Source organism: Ursus americanus, chromosome 28 (genome assembly GCF_024610735.1).
Source record: "Ursus americanus isolate L20-20 chromosome 28, mUrsAme1.1.p, whole genome shotgun sequence".
NCBI lineage: Eukaryota > Metazoa > Chordata > Mammalia > Carnivora > Ursidae > Ursus > Ursus americanus.
The window spans coordinates 21,642,903-21,659,784 of record NC_142154.1 but is presented as its reverse complement, the minus strand read 5'-3'; positions in this window follow the sequence as shown (position 1 = coordinate 21,659,784).

The window sequence follows — 16,882 nt, the reverse complement described above, 5'->3', positions numbered from 1 at the left end:
TCACATATGAATGATGGGTTCAACAGGGACTCCAGCCCATACCGCCAAAGTGCCCCCACCCCCTAAATCTCATGGACCTGGCCACCAAGGAATTTCACTCAAATCACCTATCAGCATGTTAATATAACACCCTACTCTGATCTATAACTGCACAGAACCCCTGGTGGACCAAAAAGTTTAGGTAGGGACATCTCTATTCCCTCATTCAGCAGGAAGAAGCTACTGAAGATGAGACCTCCACCAAAATGCCAAAGATTTGTCATTGTTGATCAGTCAGGAGGTAATGTATGCAATCAACTTGAACAATAGAAACCTAAGTAAGGTGTAAGGGCCCACAGTGACCTCCAACTCCTTGGCCAACTATAAGTCCATTAGGTTATTCATCTCAAAATATCCATAAGCCCTAGCTGACCAATGGGTCATTACGTACTGGACACAGGTGCCAAAAAAGGAAAATTCCGTACATTCCCGTATCTCTTCACCTTCCCCCGAAAGCACCCCTTCACTGCCTTGTGGCAGTCTCTGCTTTGCTGTCCTGCCCACCATTTCCTTGCAGTGTATTCAATAAATTTCTATCTCCTTTGTCCTTGGGTGAATTCTTTCACCACCTGCACTGCCAGGCTCCACCCAATCAGGTTGCCACACATTTGGTGGTTCCCATATGATCAGGAGAACCCACATGGTCCTGGGTATGCTGTGTACCCTACAGGACTTATAGGTAATAAACCTTGTTTTATCAAAATTCCCTGATAGTTGTTGCGAAAGTGCATCTTACAATCATAATAATAACAAAGGGCTGGTCCAGCCACAACACTGACTATGGGTGGGAGAAAGGTCTGTGGGCTACCACAGGTAGTACAGGCTTGGGTGAGTGCCCAAAGCATTTCCAGCCAATAATATTACTATCAATAGGCTAAGAACAACACAAAACAATTGGCGTAGTCAGCAGTATGATGTGACTGTGCTTGCAACTAAATAAGGGGAATGCCTTTTAGCTATGACTGGCTTACTAACTGGCTTACCCATGTGGGTAACACCATCTGGAAAGGCAGCACTTCTTGCTGGAGGTCCATCTCACTGCTGTGCGCTTTTGCATATTGCCTCGTCCATGTCACTGGTATCCACCCTAAAATGTCACTGCTGCATAATAATTCAACAATCTCTTCAGACCATTGTGATCAAGACCATATGGTCTAATGGGATGATTAGACCACTAATTATAAAGGTCTTAATTAACCATTAATGTGCATGAGGGACCATCATGCCTGGGGCTAAGAAGAGCTAGCAAGGCTGGATTGAACTGCAAAGTTTTTGTTACCATCCATGGAGAGACTTGGGCTCTCTCAATCCTAGGCACCAGGAAAATATATTCCTATAGACAATAAGGGAAACCTCCTCTTGTTACTACTAAATCAGTGAGTTGGTGGGACTATGCACCTTAACCTGGATGAATGAAGTAATCTTGTAACAGGAAACTAATGGCCCTGTAAAAGGGGAAATGCAACAGAGGCCTGCAGTCTGCATCACTACTTCACTCAGTGCTGTTGCACTTCACTCTCAGACCCAATGGGATTCCAGGCCCAATCCCTTGTGTTTTGTTCTTAAAGAATAAATGGAAAAATGTAAATGTCCTGAACATCTTGTGCCAGCACCTTCTAAGAACTCTAAGAGGTATAGCTTTTGGATAAATGCAGAACCCTATGGAAGCATCCTGGACATTGTTTAGTGCCATGGCACACTGATACGCAAAGGCTCTGGTATTAGGCACCACAGGCTTAGATGCTTTTCCCAGAAGGTAGATTGGGACATCCTGCAAAGGGGGCTGGCCACCTATGACAGGGCTTAGAGAGACAACACCCACAAACTCATTCTAGTAATAACATGCAAAGAGGTTAACATGTTAGGAGAAAATTAGGAAGAAGGAACTGAGATCAGAAACTAGACCTTGAAATATCAACCCTCCTTAAAGATTTTTTGCAGCAACAAACAGTGAAGGGAGCCAACTCTTCACTGCAGGTTTTTGAAATGATATCTGAATTGTTATTCATGACTCCTTAAATGTGTCAACTGGTCAGTATCTCTAAAAACCTTAAAATGATAACTTTCTCAAAGATCCTTCTGGGCTATATGCTCTTTTCCTCTTAAATGCTACAGATCCTGAATCAGATCCCTTAGCTTTTCCCTGAAGAAGGAGGAACCAAGAAACATGCCTTATGAGGTGTCCCCGACATCAGTGGAAAGAGTGACCGGTTATGGAGGTTATGGAGGCTTCTACTGAATTTGAAGAGTAAAGAAACTGTTGCTGGGTGGATCAGGGAGACCCTGAGGCCTCCACCCTGCCTGTACCCAGGATGTCACTGGAGGATCGTGGTCTCCTGGCAAGAAAGAATTCAAGGATGGACCAGACACTGTGGTTGAACGGTGCAAGTGGGAAAATTTATTAAAGTGAGAGTACACTCTCAAGATATGAGAGCAGGCAGGGAGAGCTGTGGCCAGGGTTGCACCCTGGGGCATGTGGTTCCCCCAGGAGTCCACATATATAATTTCATCCAATCCCACACTAGCAACTGAAGAGCAATAAGCCTTATTGGCTGGAATAGCAGGTACAATGGTAGACACCAAGGATCTCTATCTTTTATTGAAAGTTGAAATATTTATTATTTGGGGAGAGGATTTCTTTGAGAGCAAGATTTCATGCCTTTTCTCCCTCACTTGGTCAGATTTACAGCCTTCTGTGTGTCGCCTGTCTGGTTTGATTTGGCTTCTTATGGCTTTGTTTTTGGAGTGCTACCAGGATAGGTCTGAACTTTCCTGATAGCTGGCCATGATTCCCCCTTTGCTGGCCTCCAGGCATCCTGTTAAAGCCTACCAAGCTTTCTACTTTAACATTCTCCCATGAAGGACTCTGGAACCTTAAATATTTTAAGGGAAAAATGGATGGTGGTCCATCTTCTGTAACTACTTCATGCTGGTATGGGACATTGACCCTGCCTGAGATCTTCAGGTGTTCTTGCTATCTAATTTTTAGGAAATCTGCATGGACAGTGGGGAGTAAAGGGATTTTGTGGTTTGGTCTAGGGGGTGTTGATATGTTTCATTTTCAAGGGGGATAGGTTGGAATCCCTGGCAAATCATCATTTATAAAAAGTTTTTGGAGTCTGGAAGAGACAAAATTTGACAAGAAGATTAAACAAACAAGGTCCAGAAAGCAAAAGTAACAATATAGCCACTATTGTTTGGACCTAAAGCAGCAGAATCAGGTTATAGATGGAAGTGCCTCATGTACAGCATTTCAAATATTATTAGTAATGTCAGTCCATTTGGTCATTTGATGGAGCCATTTATCTTGGCCATATAATTTTTAGATTTTTTCTTTTACCTGTCCAGTGTGTTGAGATAGGTGCAACATATCCTGTTAATCAACACATACTTCACCTTGTCCAGCCAATAAGTAATCCAAAGCCAGCGTGTTGCCCATAACCACATTGGCCAAAGATTGGTATGCCTTGGAGAGATCTGAGAAAGTGGATGTGGTGAAAGTAAAAGCTAATCTAACACTGCTCTCAGATTTTTCAGGGTGGTATCATGATATGCAAATCCCCCCAAGGGACAAAAGCACCATGGTACCTGCTATTTCAGCCAATAAGGCTTATTGCCCTTCATGCTCTAATGTGGGATTGGGTGAAATTATATATGTGGACTCCTAGGTGAACCACATGCCCCAGGGTACAACTCCCAATGTTCGAGGTTATCAATGCATAGAAACCCTCAAGTCAGTACAGGTTGGGTAAAGACTGCCTATTGTAGGTTGTAAGAAGGATGCCCACAGTTAAGAAGATAGTTGGGAGAAGTACATAGAGTGATGAGATAACTCACTCTTCCCATTTTCTGGAGCTTCAGGGCCAACTTGGAAGAATTATTATGTGTGCAATTGGGGTTTAGAAGTCCTCGTTTTATTCTGGAGAGCTTATGAGTATGGGTGAAGAGGATAAAATTAGAGTAATCAACAATATGGTGTGGTGTCCACCTGGGCCATGATCCAAAATGTGGGTATATTATTGGGGTTTCATGTGGATAGCTGGACTGGCATAAGCCCAGTATTTGGCATTACAATCTGCATTATTTCTATTTTCTAAGCAGGCACACCACATTTTGTAGTTAGGGCAGGACTGAATTCAGACATTGGAAAATTGTTTGATAGTCCAAGAATCTTAAGTTGCTCCATGAGGAGGTGTTATACTTGGAGAATGAGTGGGATAAAAAGGAGGTAAGAAGGATCTTCTTGAAGATGCAAATGGCAGATCCAACAGCTGGAAAGGTTATTCCCCTGAGAGATTATACTGGAAAGATTTATGAGATAGTTTTCCCTCCACCCGTGTGGACCTGCCTGGATTAGAGAAGTGATGAGAACAAAAGAAAATATGACTCTGAGAACTATGTCTGAGGATTAACAAGAAAGCTAATTTAAAGGTCCAAGTAGGCAAAGGTTTACAAGGAGGAGAACCAGTATAAGAAAAATCCCAGGAATAGTTAGCAATAAAAAATAAATATTGATGGTGAGAAGTCAACCACTTTTTGAAAATATAGTGGAGATCTCTCACAAGATCATAGAAATAGGGTGGAATGTCCTCAGTCTTTGTTTATTCTAGATAAATGAAACCAGCTAATTATGCCTTGAAGCTGAAATGCTGTTAGAGTGCTAACAAGAACCTGCTAGGGTCCCAACAAGAACCTAATAGAGTCCCTTCCATTTGGGGACTAATTGATCTGAAGGTGAGCCCTCCTTCTAGTTTTTTTAATAAAACCATTTCCCAGCACTTTGAAAAATGTCATTGATATTTTGATCGGGACAGCGTTGAAAGTATAGATTGCTCTGGGCAGCATACACATTTTAACAATGTTTATTCTTCTGATCCATGAGCATGGAAAGTTTTTCCATCTTTTTGTGTCTTCTTCAATTTCTTCCATAAGTGTAACATAGTTTCTAGAGTACAAATCATTTACCTCTTTGCTTAGGTTTATTCCAAGGTATCTTATGGATTTTGGTGCTATTATAAATGGAATTGATTCCCTATTTTCTCTTCCTACAGTTACATTGTTAGTGTATAGGAAAGCAACTGATTTCTGTGCATTGATTTTGTATCCTGCCATGTTACTGAATTGCTATATGAGTTCTAGAAATTTGGGGGTGGAGTCTTTTGGGTTTTCCACATAAAGTATCATGTCATCTGATGAGAGAGAGATTGACTTCTTCTTTGCCAATTTGAATACGTTTTATTTCTTTTTGTTGTCTGATTGCTGATGCTAGGACTTCTAGTACTATGTTGAACAATAATGGCGAGAGTTGGCATCCTTGCATTGTTCCTGATCTTAAGGGAAAGGCTTTCAGCTTTTCCCTATTTAGAATGTTATTCACTGTCTGCTTTTCATAGATGGTTTTTATGAATTTGACAAATGTTTTCTCTATCCCTACACTCTCAAGGGTTTTAATCAGGAAAGGATGCTGTATTTTGTCAAATGCTTTTTCTGCATCTATTGAAAGGATCATATGGTTCTTGACTCCTTTCTTGTTGATATGATCTATCACACTGATCGATTTGTGAATGTTGAACCACCCTTGCATCCCAGGGATGAATCTCACTTGGTCATGATGGATAATCCTTTTAAAGTACGATTGGATCCTACTAGCTAGGATCTTGTTGAGAATTCCGGCATCCATATTCCTCAGGGATATCAGGCTGTAATTCTCCTTTTTGATGGGGTCTTTGCCTGGTTCGGGGATCAAGGTAATACTGGCCTCATAGAACAAGTTTGGAAGTTTTCCCTCTGTTTCTATTTTTTGAAACAGCTTCAGGGGAATAGGAATTATTTCTTATTTGAATGTTTGGTAGAATTCCCCTGAGAATCCATCAGGGCCTGGACTCTTGTTTTTGGGAGGTTTTTGATTACTGCTTCAATTTTGTTACTAGTTATTGGTCTCTTCAGATTGTCAGTTCTTCCTGTTTCAGTCTTGGTAGTTTATAGGTTTTCAGGAAGGCATCCATTTCTTCCAGGTTGCTTAATTTGTTGGCATATAGTTGCTGATAATAATTTCTAATAATTGTTTCTATTTCCTTGGTGTTAGTTGTGATCTTTCCCCTTTACTTTATGATTTTATTAATGTGGGTCCTTTCTCTTTTCTTTTGGAAAAGTCTTGCCAGTGGTATATCAATCTTATTAATTCTTTCAAAGAACTAGCTTCTAGTTTCCTTGATCTGCTCTATTGTATGTCTGGTTTCTAATTCAAACAATCCTAAAATTTGTATGGAACCAAAAAAGACCCTGAATCATCAAGGAAATGTTGAAAGAGAAAAACAAAGTTGGGGGCATCTCATAGCCTGATTTCAAGCTATATTACAAAAGTGTGATCACCAAGAAAGCATGGTACTGGCACAAAAACAGACACATAGATCAATGGAACAGAATAGAGAGCCCAGATATGGTTCCTCAACTCTATGGTCAACTAATCTTCGACAAAGCAGGAAAAAAATATCCAATGGAAAAAAGACAGTCTCTTCAATAAATTGTGCTGGGAAACTGGACAGCTATATACAGAAGAATGAATCTTGAGCATTCTCTTACACCATACACAAATATAAACTATAAATGGATGAAAGACCCCAATGTGAGACAGGAATCCATCAAAATCCTAGAGGAGAACACAGGCAGTAACCTTTACAACATCAGCCACTGGAACTTCTTTCAAGACATGTCTCCAAAGGTAAGAGGAACAAAAGTGAAAATGAATTTTTGGGACTTCAAGATAAAAAAACTTCTGCACAGCAAAGGAAAGAGTCAACTAAACTAGGAGACATTCCACAGAATAGGAGAAGATATTTTCAAATGACACAACAGATAAAGGGCTGGTACCCAAGATCTATAAAGAACTTCTCAAACTCAACACTGGAAAAAATAATAATCTAGTCAAAAAATGGGCAGAAGACATGAAACGACACTTCTCCAAAGAAGACATATAGATGGCTAACAGACACATGAAAAAATGTTCATCATTAGCCATCAGGGAAATTCAAATTCAAAACCACATTGAGATGCCACTTTACACCAGTTAGAATGGCAAAAATTGACAAGGCAAGAAACAACAAATGTTGGAGAGGATGTGGAGAAAGGAGAACCCTCTTACACTGTTGGTGGTAATGCAAGTTGGTACAGCCACTTTGGAAAACAGTATGGAGGTTCCTCATTATGTTAAAAATAGAGTTATCCCTATGATACAGCAATTGCACTACTGGGTATTTACCCCAAAGATACACATGTAGCTAAATAAGGGCCACATGCACCCCAATGTTCATAGCAGCAATGTCCACAATTTCCAAACTGTGGAAGGTGCCAAGATGCCCTTCAACAGACAAATGATAAAGATGATGTGGTTAATATACACAATGGAATATTATTCAGCCATCAGAAAAGATGGATACCCACAATTTGCATAAACATGGATGGAACTGGGGGCGATTATCCTAATTGAAGTAAGTCAAGCAAGAAAGACAATTATCATATGGTTTAACCTATATGTGGAACATAACAAATAGCATGGAGGACTTTAGGAGAAGGAAGGGAAAAATTAAGAGGTGTGGGATCAGAGGCAGAGGTGGACTATGAGAGTCATTGGACTCCGGGAAACAAACTGAGGGTTTCGGGGGTGGGGGAGGAGGGGTTAGCCTGGTGATGGGTATTAAGGAGGGCACATATTGCACAGACCACTGAGTGTTATAAGCAAACAGTGAATCATGGAAGACTACATCACGAACTAATGAAGTACTGTATGGTGAGTAACATAAAATAATAAAATAAAAAATAAATAAATCTATAGAAACAAAGACTTTACAGGCAACATGGCATCATTAAAATCATATCTCTTAATAATCACTCTCAATATAAATGGCCTAAATGCTCCCATAATGCCACAGGGTTGCAGATTGGATAAAAAGACATGACCCATCCATTTGCTGTCTACAAGAGACTCATTTTGAACGTAAAGATACATCCAGACTGAAAGTAAAGGGATGGAATACCATCTTTCATGCCAATTGACCTCAAAAGAAAGCTGGGGTAGCAAATCTCGTATCAGACAGATTGGATTTTAAACTAAAGACTATAGTTAGAGATACAGAAGGGCACTATATTATTCTTAAAGGATGAATCCAACAAGTGGATATGACAATTATAAATATCTATGCCCCCAACAGGGGAGCAGCAAGATACTGAATAAAGAGACATATAGATAAAAATATGTTAATAGTAGGGGACCTCAACACTCCACTATCAGCAATAGACAGGACACCTAAGCAGAAAATCAACAAAGAAACAAGAGCTTTGAATGCCATACTAGATGGGTTGGACCTCATAGATATATATAGAACACTACACCCCAGAACCAAAGAATACTCTTTCTATTCTGATGCCCATGGAACATTCTCAAGAATAGACCATGCTCTGGGTCACAAAACAGGTCTCAGCCAATACCAAAACACTGAAATTATTCCCTGCATATTCTCAGACCACAATGCTTTGAAATTGGAACAAAACCACAAGGAAAAATTTGGAAGAAACTCAAACACTTGGAGACTAAGAACCATCCTGTTCAAGAATGATTTGATAAACGAGGACATCAAAGAACAATTTAAATAATTTATGAAGAAAAACGAGAATGAAAACACAATGGTCCAAAACCTATGGGACACTGCAAAGGCAGTCCTAAGGGGAAAATATATAGCATCCAAGCCTCACTCAAAAGAACAGAAAATCTAAAATGCAGTTTTTATATTCTCACCTCAAGAAACTGGAACAGCAACAGAGGAACAGGCCTAATCCACGCACAAGAAAGCAGTTGATCAAGATCAGAGCAGAGATCAAGGAATTAGAAACCAGGAGTACAGTAGAGCAGATCAACAGAACTAGAAGCTGGAGAGAATCAATAAAATTGACAGACCACTGGCAAGATTTATCCAAAAGAATAAAGGACCCAAATTAATAAAGTTATGAATGAAAAGGGAGATGTCACAACCAACACCAATGAAATAGGAAAGATTATTAGAAACTTTTATCAACAACTTTATGCCAATAAATTAAGCAATCTGGAAGAGATGGAGGACTTCCTGGAAACCTATAAACTACCAAAAAAGAGGAAGAAATTGATTTTTTAAACAGACCAATTAATTATGAAGAGATTGAAACAGTGATTAAAAACCTTCCAAAAAACAAAACTCCAGGGCCTGACAGATTTCCAGGGGAATTCTACCAAACATTCAAAGAAGAAATAATACCTATTCTCCTAAAGCTATTTCAAAAAATAGAAACAGAAGGAAAGCTACCAAACTCATTCTATGAGGCCAATATTACCTTGATCCTCAAACCAGGCAAAGACCCCCTCAAAAAGGAGATTTACAGACCGATTTCCCTCATGAATATGGATGCCAAAATTCTCAACAAGATCCTTGCCAATAGAATCCAACAGTACATTAAAAGGATTATCCATCATGACCAAGTGGGATTCATCCCTGGGATGCAAGGGTGGTTCAACATTTGCAAATCTATCAGTGTGATAGATTATATCAACAAGAAAAAAGCCAAAAATCATATGTACCTCTCAATAGATGCAGAAAAAGCTTTTGACAAAATGCGCATCCTTTCCTGAATAAAACCCTTCAGAATGTAGGGATAGAGGGTATATTCCTCAATCTCATAAAAGCCATCTATGAAAAGCCTACAGGAAATATCATTCTCAATGGGGAAAAGCTGGAAGCTATTCTCTTAAGTTCAGGAAAACGACAAGGATGCCCACTCTCGCCATTATTATTCAACATAGTACTAGAAGTCCTTGCAACAGCAATCAGACAACAAAAAGGGATAAAAGGTATCCAAATCAGCAAAGAAGAAGTCAAACTGTCTCTCTTCACAGATGACATAATACTCTACATGGAAAACCCAAAAGAATCCACCCCAAATTATTAGACGTTATAGAGCAATTCAGTAATGTGGCAGGATACAAAATCAATGCTCAGAAATCAGATGCATTTCTATACATGAATAATGAGACTGACGAAAGAGAAATTAGGGAATCCATCCCATTTACAATAGCACCAAAAACAATATGTTACCTTGGAATTAACTTAAACAGAGACGTAAAGGACCTATATTCTAGAAACTATAAATCACTCTTGAAAGACATTGAAGAAGACACAAAAAGATGGAAAAATATTCCATGCTCATGGATCAGAAGAATTAACATAGTTAAAATGTCCATGCTACCCAGAGCAATCTACAGTTTCAATGCTATCCTGATCAAAATACCGAGGACATTTTTCAAAGAACTGGAACAAATAGTCCTTAAATTTGTATGGAACCGGAAAAGGCCCCGAATCGCCAAGGAACTATTGAAAAGGAAAAACAAAGCTGGGGGCATCACAATGCCAGATTTCGAGCTGTACTACAAAGCTGTGATCACAAAGACAGCATGGTACTGGCACAAAAACAGACACATAGACCAATGGAAGAGAATAGAGAACCCAGAAATGGACCCTCGGCTCTTTGGGCAACTAATCTTTGATAAAGCAGGAGAAAACCTCTGGTGGAAAAAAGACAGTCTCTTCAATAAATGGTGCTGGGAAAATTGGACAGCTACATGCAAAAGAATGAAACTTGACCACTCTCTCACACCATACACAAAGATAAACTCCAAATGGACGAAAGACCTCGATGTGAGACAGGAATCCATCAAAATTCTAGAGGAGAACATAGGCAGCAACCTCTATGACATCAGCCAAAGCAACCTTTTTCATGACACATCTCCAAAGACAAGAGAAACAAAAGATAAAATGAACTTGTGGGGCTTCATGAAGATATAGAGCTTCGGCACAGCCAAGGAAACAGTCCTCAAAACTAAGAGGCAGCCCACGGAATGGGAGAATATATTTGCAAATGATGCTACAGATAAAAGACTGGTATCCAAGATCTACAAAGAACTTCTCAAACGCAATATGCAAGAAACAAACAAACAAATCATAAAATGGGCAGATGATATGCACAGACACTTTTCAATAATGACATACAAATGGCTAACAGACACATGAAAAAATGTTCAAAATCATTAGCCATCAGGGAAATTCAAGTCAAAACCACACTAAGATACCACCTTACACGAGTTAGAATGGCAAAAATTGACAAGGCAAGAAACAACAATTGTTGGAGAGGATGTGGAGAAAGGGGATCCCTCCTACATTGTTGGTGGGAATGCAAGTTGATACAGCCACTCTGGAAAACAGTGGGGAGGTCCCTTAAAAAGTTAAAAATTGAGCTACCCTATGATCCAGCCATTGCACTACTGGGTATTTACCCCAAAGATACAGACATAGTGAAGAGAAGGGCCATATGCACCCCAATATTCATAGCAGCATTGTCCACAAGAGCTAAATCGTGGAAGGAGCCGAGATGTCCTTCGACAGATGACTGGATTAAGAAGATGTGGTCCGTATATACAGTGGAATAATACTCAGCTATCAAAAAGAACAATTTCTCGACATTTGCTGCAACATGGACAGCACTGGAGGAGATAATGCTAAGTGAAATAGGTCAAGCAGAGAAAGACAATTATCATATGGTTTCTCTCATCTACGGAACATAAGAACTAGGAAGATCAGGAGGAGAAGGGATAAAGAAAGGGGGTGTTATCAGAAGGTGGAATGAAGCATGAGAGAATATGGACTCTGAGAAACAAACTGAGGGCTTCAGAGGGGAGGGGTGGGGGAATGGGATAGGCTGATGATGGGTAGTAAGGAGGGCACGTATTGCATGGTGCACTGGGTGTTATATGCAACTAATGAATCATCGAAATTTACATTAAAAAATAAAATAAAATATTTCCCTATCTGTATTGTAGAGCCTTTGTTGGATGATTGGCGCATGAGAGAGTAACGCTACCTGTATTGGGAGTGCTGTCAAGGCTGAGCTTTTAGCCATGTTGTCTGCTAAATTGTTTCTTGCAATAACACCACTATTTCCCTTTTGATGATCTCTGCAATGGATTACAGCCACTTCTATAGGCTCTTGTACTGCTGGAAACAGATCAAGGATCTCTTGGTGATGTTGTATGGGGGAGTTTTGGCAGTTAAAAATCCCCTCTTTTCAAATGTCAATATGGTTGTGAAGAACAAGAAAAGTCAGTGTAGACATTAACTCTTTTGCCCTTTCCTAGTTTTAAGGCTCTAGTTAAGGCAGTAAGCTTAGCCTTTTTTGCTAATGTACTGGGGACAGACCTCCTGACCTGGTGAAGATCTACCATCGCATATCCATCCCTTTTGATCCCTGAGGCCTGGGCTGAGGCTACTGCTGTCTGTGGAGCTCTGCCTCCCACAGGTAGCTATGTGTTTATATTGGGGGATGGGGAAGGAAAATGGTGCTCACCCGCTCCTTTATTTTGAAATAATTCCCCCAACAAGCTCCAAAATCAGCATAAATCAAATTTGTCTCCTCTTTACCCCCAACACATGTAAACTCCCATTTTTATGTTGCCTTCCCCAGCAGGCTGCTGACTCTTTGAGCTATCACTCACCTTCCTGGCTAGCCCAGTGGTGAATCAGCTGACATAAAACTCCAGTCTCCAAGTCCCACTGATTTTACCAATTCACGGAATTCAGCCCCTCTGGTTTTTAAAGCCAAACATTATGGGGATTAGTTTTCTCTATGAGAGCTCCCTATTGTGAGGACCCATTTCTCTGCCTTCTATATGTGCAGCTAACTCACTTCCTCCTCTGGGCAGCCTTCTTACCACCTTTCTCATCTTCCTAAACTTTAAGATGTAGCTTCTTCTCTATATTAATTGTGTTGTTTGTTCTGCCAGTCTTCAGATTGCTCTCCAGTTTATTGACTTGGTTGTGGATGATATCTAGTTATAAATGTGGGACAGGGTGAGATCAGCATCCTCCTATTCCACCAGCTTCCCAAGCTTCTCCTTGACCCTCTCTTATTTTTAATCCGGAAGAAAATCCATTCGACCCTATGTCCAGAGAATTATTTTTACAAGGTGCTTCTCCAAATTACAAAACAACAATACTGGATTCTATTAGGACTGTCAAAACCATTAAAAGGGCACCGGAGGGCATTGACATCGTTGCTAGATGTGGAGGAGATTTCCACCCAGACACCCAGATACTTCAGGCTCTTGTCCCTCTACTCCCACTTTCCCAGGAAGGTCCCTTGAACAAATGTCTCTCAATGCAGAAGGTTCCCCATTCTTCCTCTAATAATCCTGTAACCCAATTTTGCCCCTTATGAGAATACACAGGCAAATCTCTACTGAGAGTTACAAAATCTTGAGGTTCCTGGTCACTGAATCTCTGGACAGCCAGTCTCTAAACTCCAGGCCCTGAAACTAGCATTTTCACAGGTTGTAACTCTTTTCTGCTATATATATTCTTGCCACACAGCCACCCACTCACCATTCTGGGCCTGAGCCAGTCCCTATCACTCCTTCGTCCCCCTTCCCTAATCTCTGGGACTGTTAGCACCTGAGCCTCTACCCTAGAAAATTGGTAGATCCCTAGAGCCTGTACCACCAGCTGGAGACAATTGCCTTTATACTACACTGGTGGTCCATTGGGAAAATAAAAATGCGTAATCCTTTTCATTCCTATAAGACACCAGGGCTCAAGTTACTGCCATTCCAGAAAATTCCTCTAAATTCCCAATAGGTGAGCCCTTCTACCTACAGTGCATTGCCAGTAAAACAATCAAAGGTGAACACACCCATTTGGATATAACCATTGGGACCACTCACTTCAAATGGCTACTTCTGGTGATGGCCCCCTGGCTTTTTCTTTTTTCATTACAGATATGGATAAATTGACATCATGCCATGCCACTTGAACAAGCCCAAGTTCTTGGTCTTCCTTGTAGGACTTGCCAGGTGGGCTGTGGTATCTCTTCTTCCCCTGGTCAGGATGGTAATCACCCCCTAGTACCAACCTAAATAAGACACTGAAGGCCTATACCCTGTCATTAACAATCTGCTTAAGACAGGAATGATTGAGTCCACAACCGCCCTCTCCCTTTCAATAGTTCCATTTGGCCAGTACTCAAGTCAGGCATTAATGAATGGCACCTCACCACTGACTATGGAAATCTCAATGCTCAGATTTCCCAACCAGGGCTCCAATTTCTAATATCATAGGATTTATTGAGGGCATACAATGGGTCCGATAACCATCCTTTTTGGTAATTGGCTTAGCTGATATGTTACATTGTGTTCATATCACATAGGAATCTCAGGACCTATCTGCCTTAATTTTTGAAGTGGCTCAGTAGACATTTACACAGTTCCCCATGGTATAAACTACCCTGCAATTTCACATAACCTTTGCCACCAGGATTTAAATATATTACAATTGGAAGAGTGCCATTTTGGACATTATATTGATGGCATTATCCTTGAAGGTCCCTCTGGGGAAATGGTAAGGCCAGATTTGCCCAGTCTCACAGACCAACTACATTAATGTGACTGGGCAATCACTTCCACTAGATCCAAGGCCCAGTCTCATCTGTCAAGTCTCTGGGCACCATGTGATCCTCCAAGGGCCAAGAAATTTCCCTGACCATCAAAACTTGAAAATCAAAGATACAGCACTAAACCATCCACTGCACTCAGACAGGCATAATGACATACTCTGTCTTTTCCTGTTCTGGGGGCAACACATCCTTTATATCTCTCTAATTATTTGCTCTATATATCAAGCATAAGCATGTCTGCCACCTCCAATTGGGGTGATGCCCAGCAGTGTATTCTGGATGCTGCCTAGCAGGCAGTCCAACAGGTCCAACCTTTAGTTTCACCTGGCACTGCATTCTGAGTTAAGTCCTTGACCACACCCTGGAGTCTCTGGACCAAACATGAGTTTACCTGGCTTCCTAAGGAATTCTTGAGTAAGCACCTGTCTCCAGGGGTAACTTGATAAACTTCCCCTGAATGTCAGTTTTTGGCATTCTATTGGGCTTTTCTTAGAAACCAATGCCCTAATCAGCTCCATCTGGTACTATTCTACAAAAGTGCCTCTAATGCATGGGCTAGAGATGCTTGCCAGTGAAGCTCATATGGCCAGTGATACCCCCTTAGTAAAATGGAAATGATATCTTCAAGAGAAGGCTAAACCCTATGTCAAAGGCCTCTCCAAATAGGAGGATGTGGCTTCCTATATGGTTAGCCCCTTTCCTAAGAATCTTGAAGAAGCACTAGTGGCACTCCAACTTCTTCCTCCTCTTGCCCCATTGGACCAACTTCTTTTTTTTAAGATTTTATTTATTTATTTGACAGAGAGAGAGGCAGCGAGAGAGGGAACACAAGCAGGGGGAGTGGGAGAGGGAGAAGCATGCTTCCCACTGAGCAGGGAGCCCAATGAGGGGCTCGATCCCAGAACACTGGGTTCATGACCTGAGCCGAAGGCAAACGCTTAACCGACTGAGCCACCCAGGTGCCCCCCCCCCATTGGACCAACTTCTGAGATGTTCGGTGAGTTGTTTTTTTGCCAATAGCAGTGCAGCCATAGCACATAATTCAGCCTGCTGGAAGATCATGGCAATCCACCCAGCCTTAGGCACCTCTAATCAAGGAGACCCTCCTTTCTTCCCACCCTGGCTCAGTCTAATTGTCAGAACTATAGCTGTTCAATGAGCTCTTAAGACCATAAAAGGGACCTTTTGCAGATCCACCTTTCACATACTCTTGGGCTGTTTTTAATGACCTTCTGGTTTGATCTGGCCAATAGGTAAGGGGGAATTACCTCATACAAAGGAGGATCACTTCATAAAACGTAAGCTCATATGAGAGGTACCCAGATATGGAAGAAATAAGCAGATTCTCCAGTTCTTATTGTTACTCGTATTTCTGCTTACATTAACTGTTCTACACTAGAAGTCATTTTCAACAATATTGCAAATTTCATCACTAAGTCCTCCATGCTCTGCCTGGTACAGGCTCCTCAGGGTACCAGCCCTTCCTACCAGCTCACAAAATGGTCCCACACAACCATGGGTTACCAGGAAATCCATGCTTTAAGAGGGTACAAGCAACAGGACTCACTTTTTCCTCAGGGCAAGCAAGTTTGTGATAAATTAGTCTAGTCTCTGCTCCCAAACTAAATGACGGAGGTTATCCAGATAGAGGCATATTTCCCTAGAAGACTGGCCATAATCCTGCTGGTAAATTGATTTTATCAACCCACTGTCCTCTTCAGGCACAATCATTAAGTTTTACACGAGACCAATGTAGTGACCTTCACCCAGAATTCCTCCTCAAAGGAGGTGATCTCTTTCCTTACTAAATTGGTTCTTGTTCCCTTTGGATCACCAGAAATTATTGCCCCTCCCTAGGGCACCTACTTTCCATCTCAGGAGACTCAACAGTGGACTCTCCAACTTAATATTCTTTGGAGTTTTCATCTAGACTGCTGCTCCCAGGCAGCTGGCCTCATTTAGTGTCATAATGACATGCTTAATGAGATTCTCTTTAAATTACTTTTGGGCAAGTGGTCTCTGAAATGGATCAAACTCTCTCAGGCCCTCATCTTGCTCAGCTCTCACCTCCAAGGCCTTTAACTCCACATATCAGTTATCATACATTCTCCAAAATCTACTTTTGGTCATCTCTGGCAAGCCTCAAGCTTTTATCCTCCAAGATGATGCCTTAAAAAAATTATCCACTGACTCCCCTTCCCTCTTCTGCTCTGCTGTTGCAATCATCTCACCTTCTGCTTTATGCTGGCAACCTGACTCAGAGCGGATAGTCCAATATGATCCACTCATCATTCGATGGCCCCAGACCAAAAGCCCACCAAGT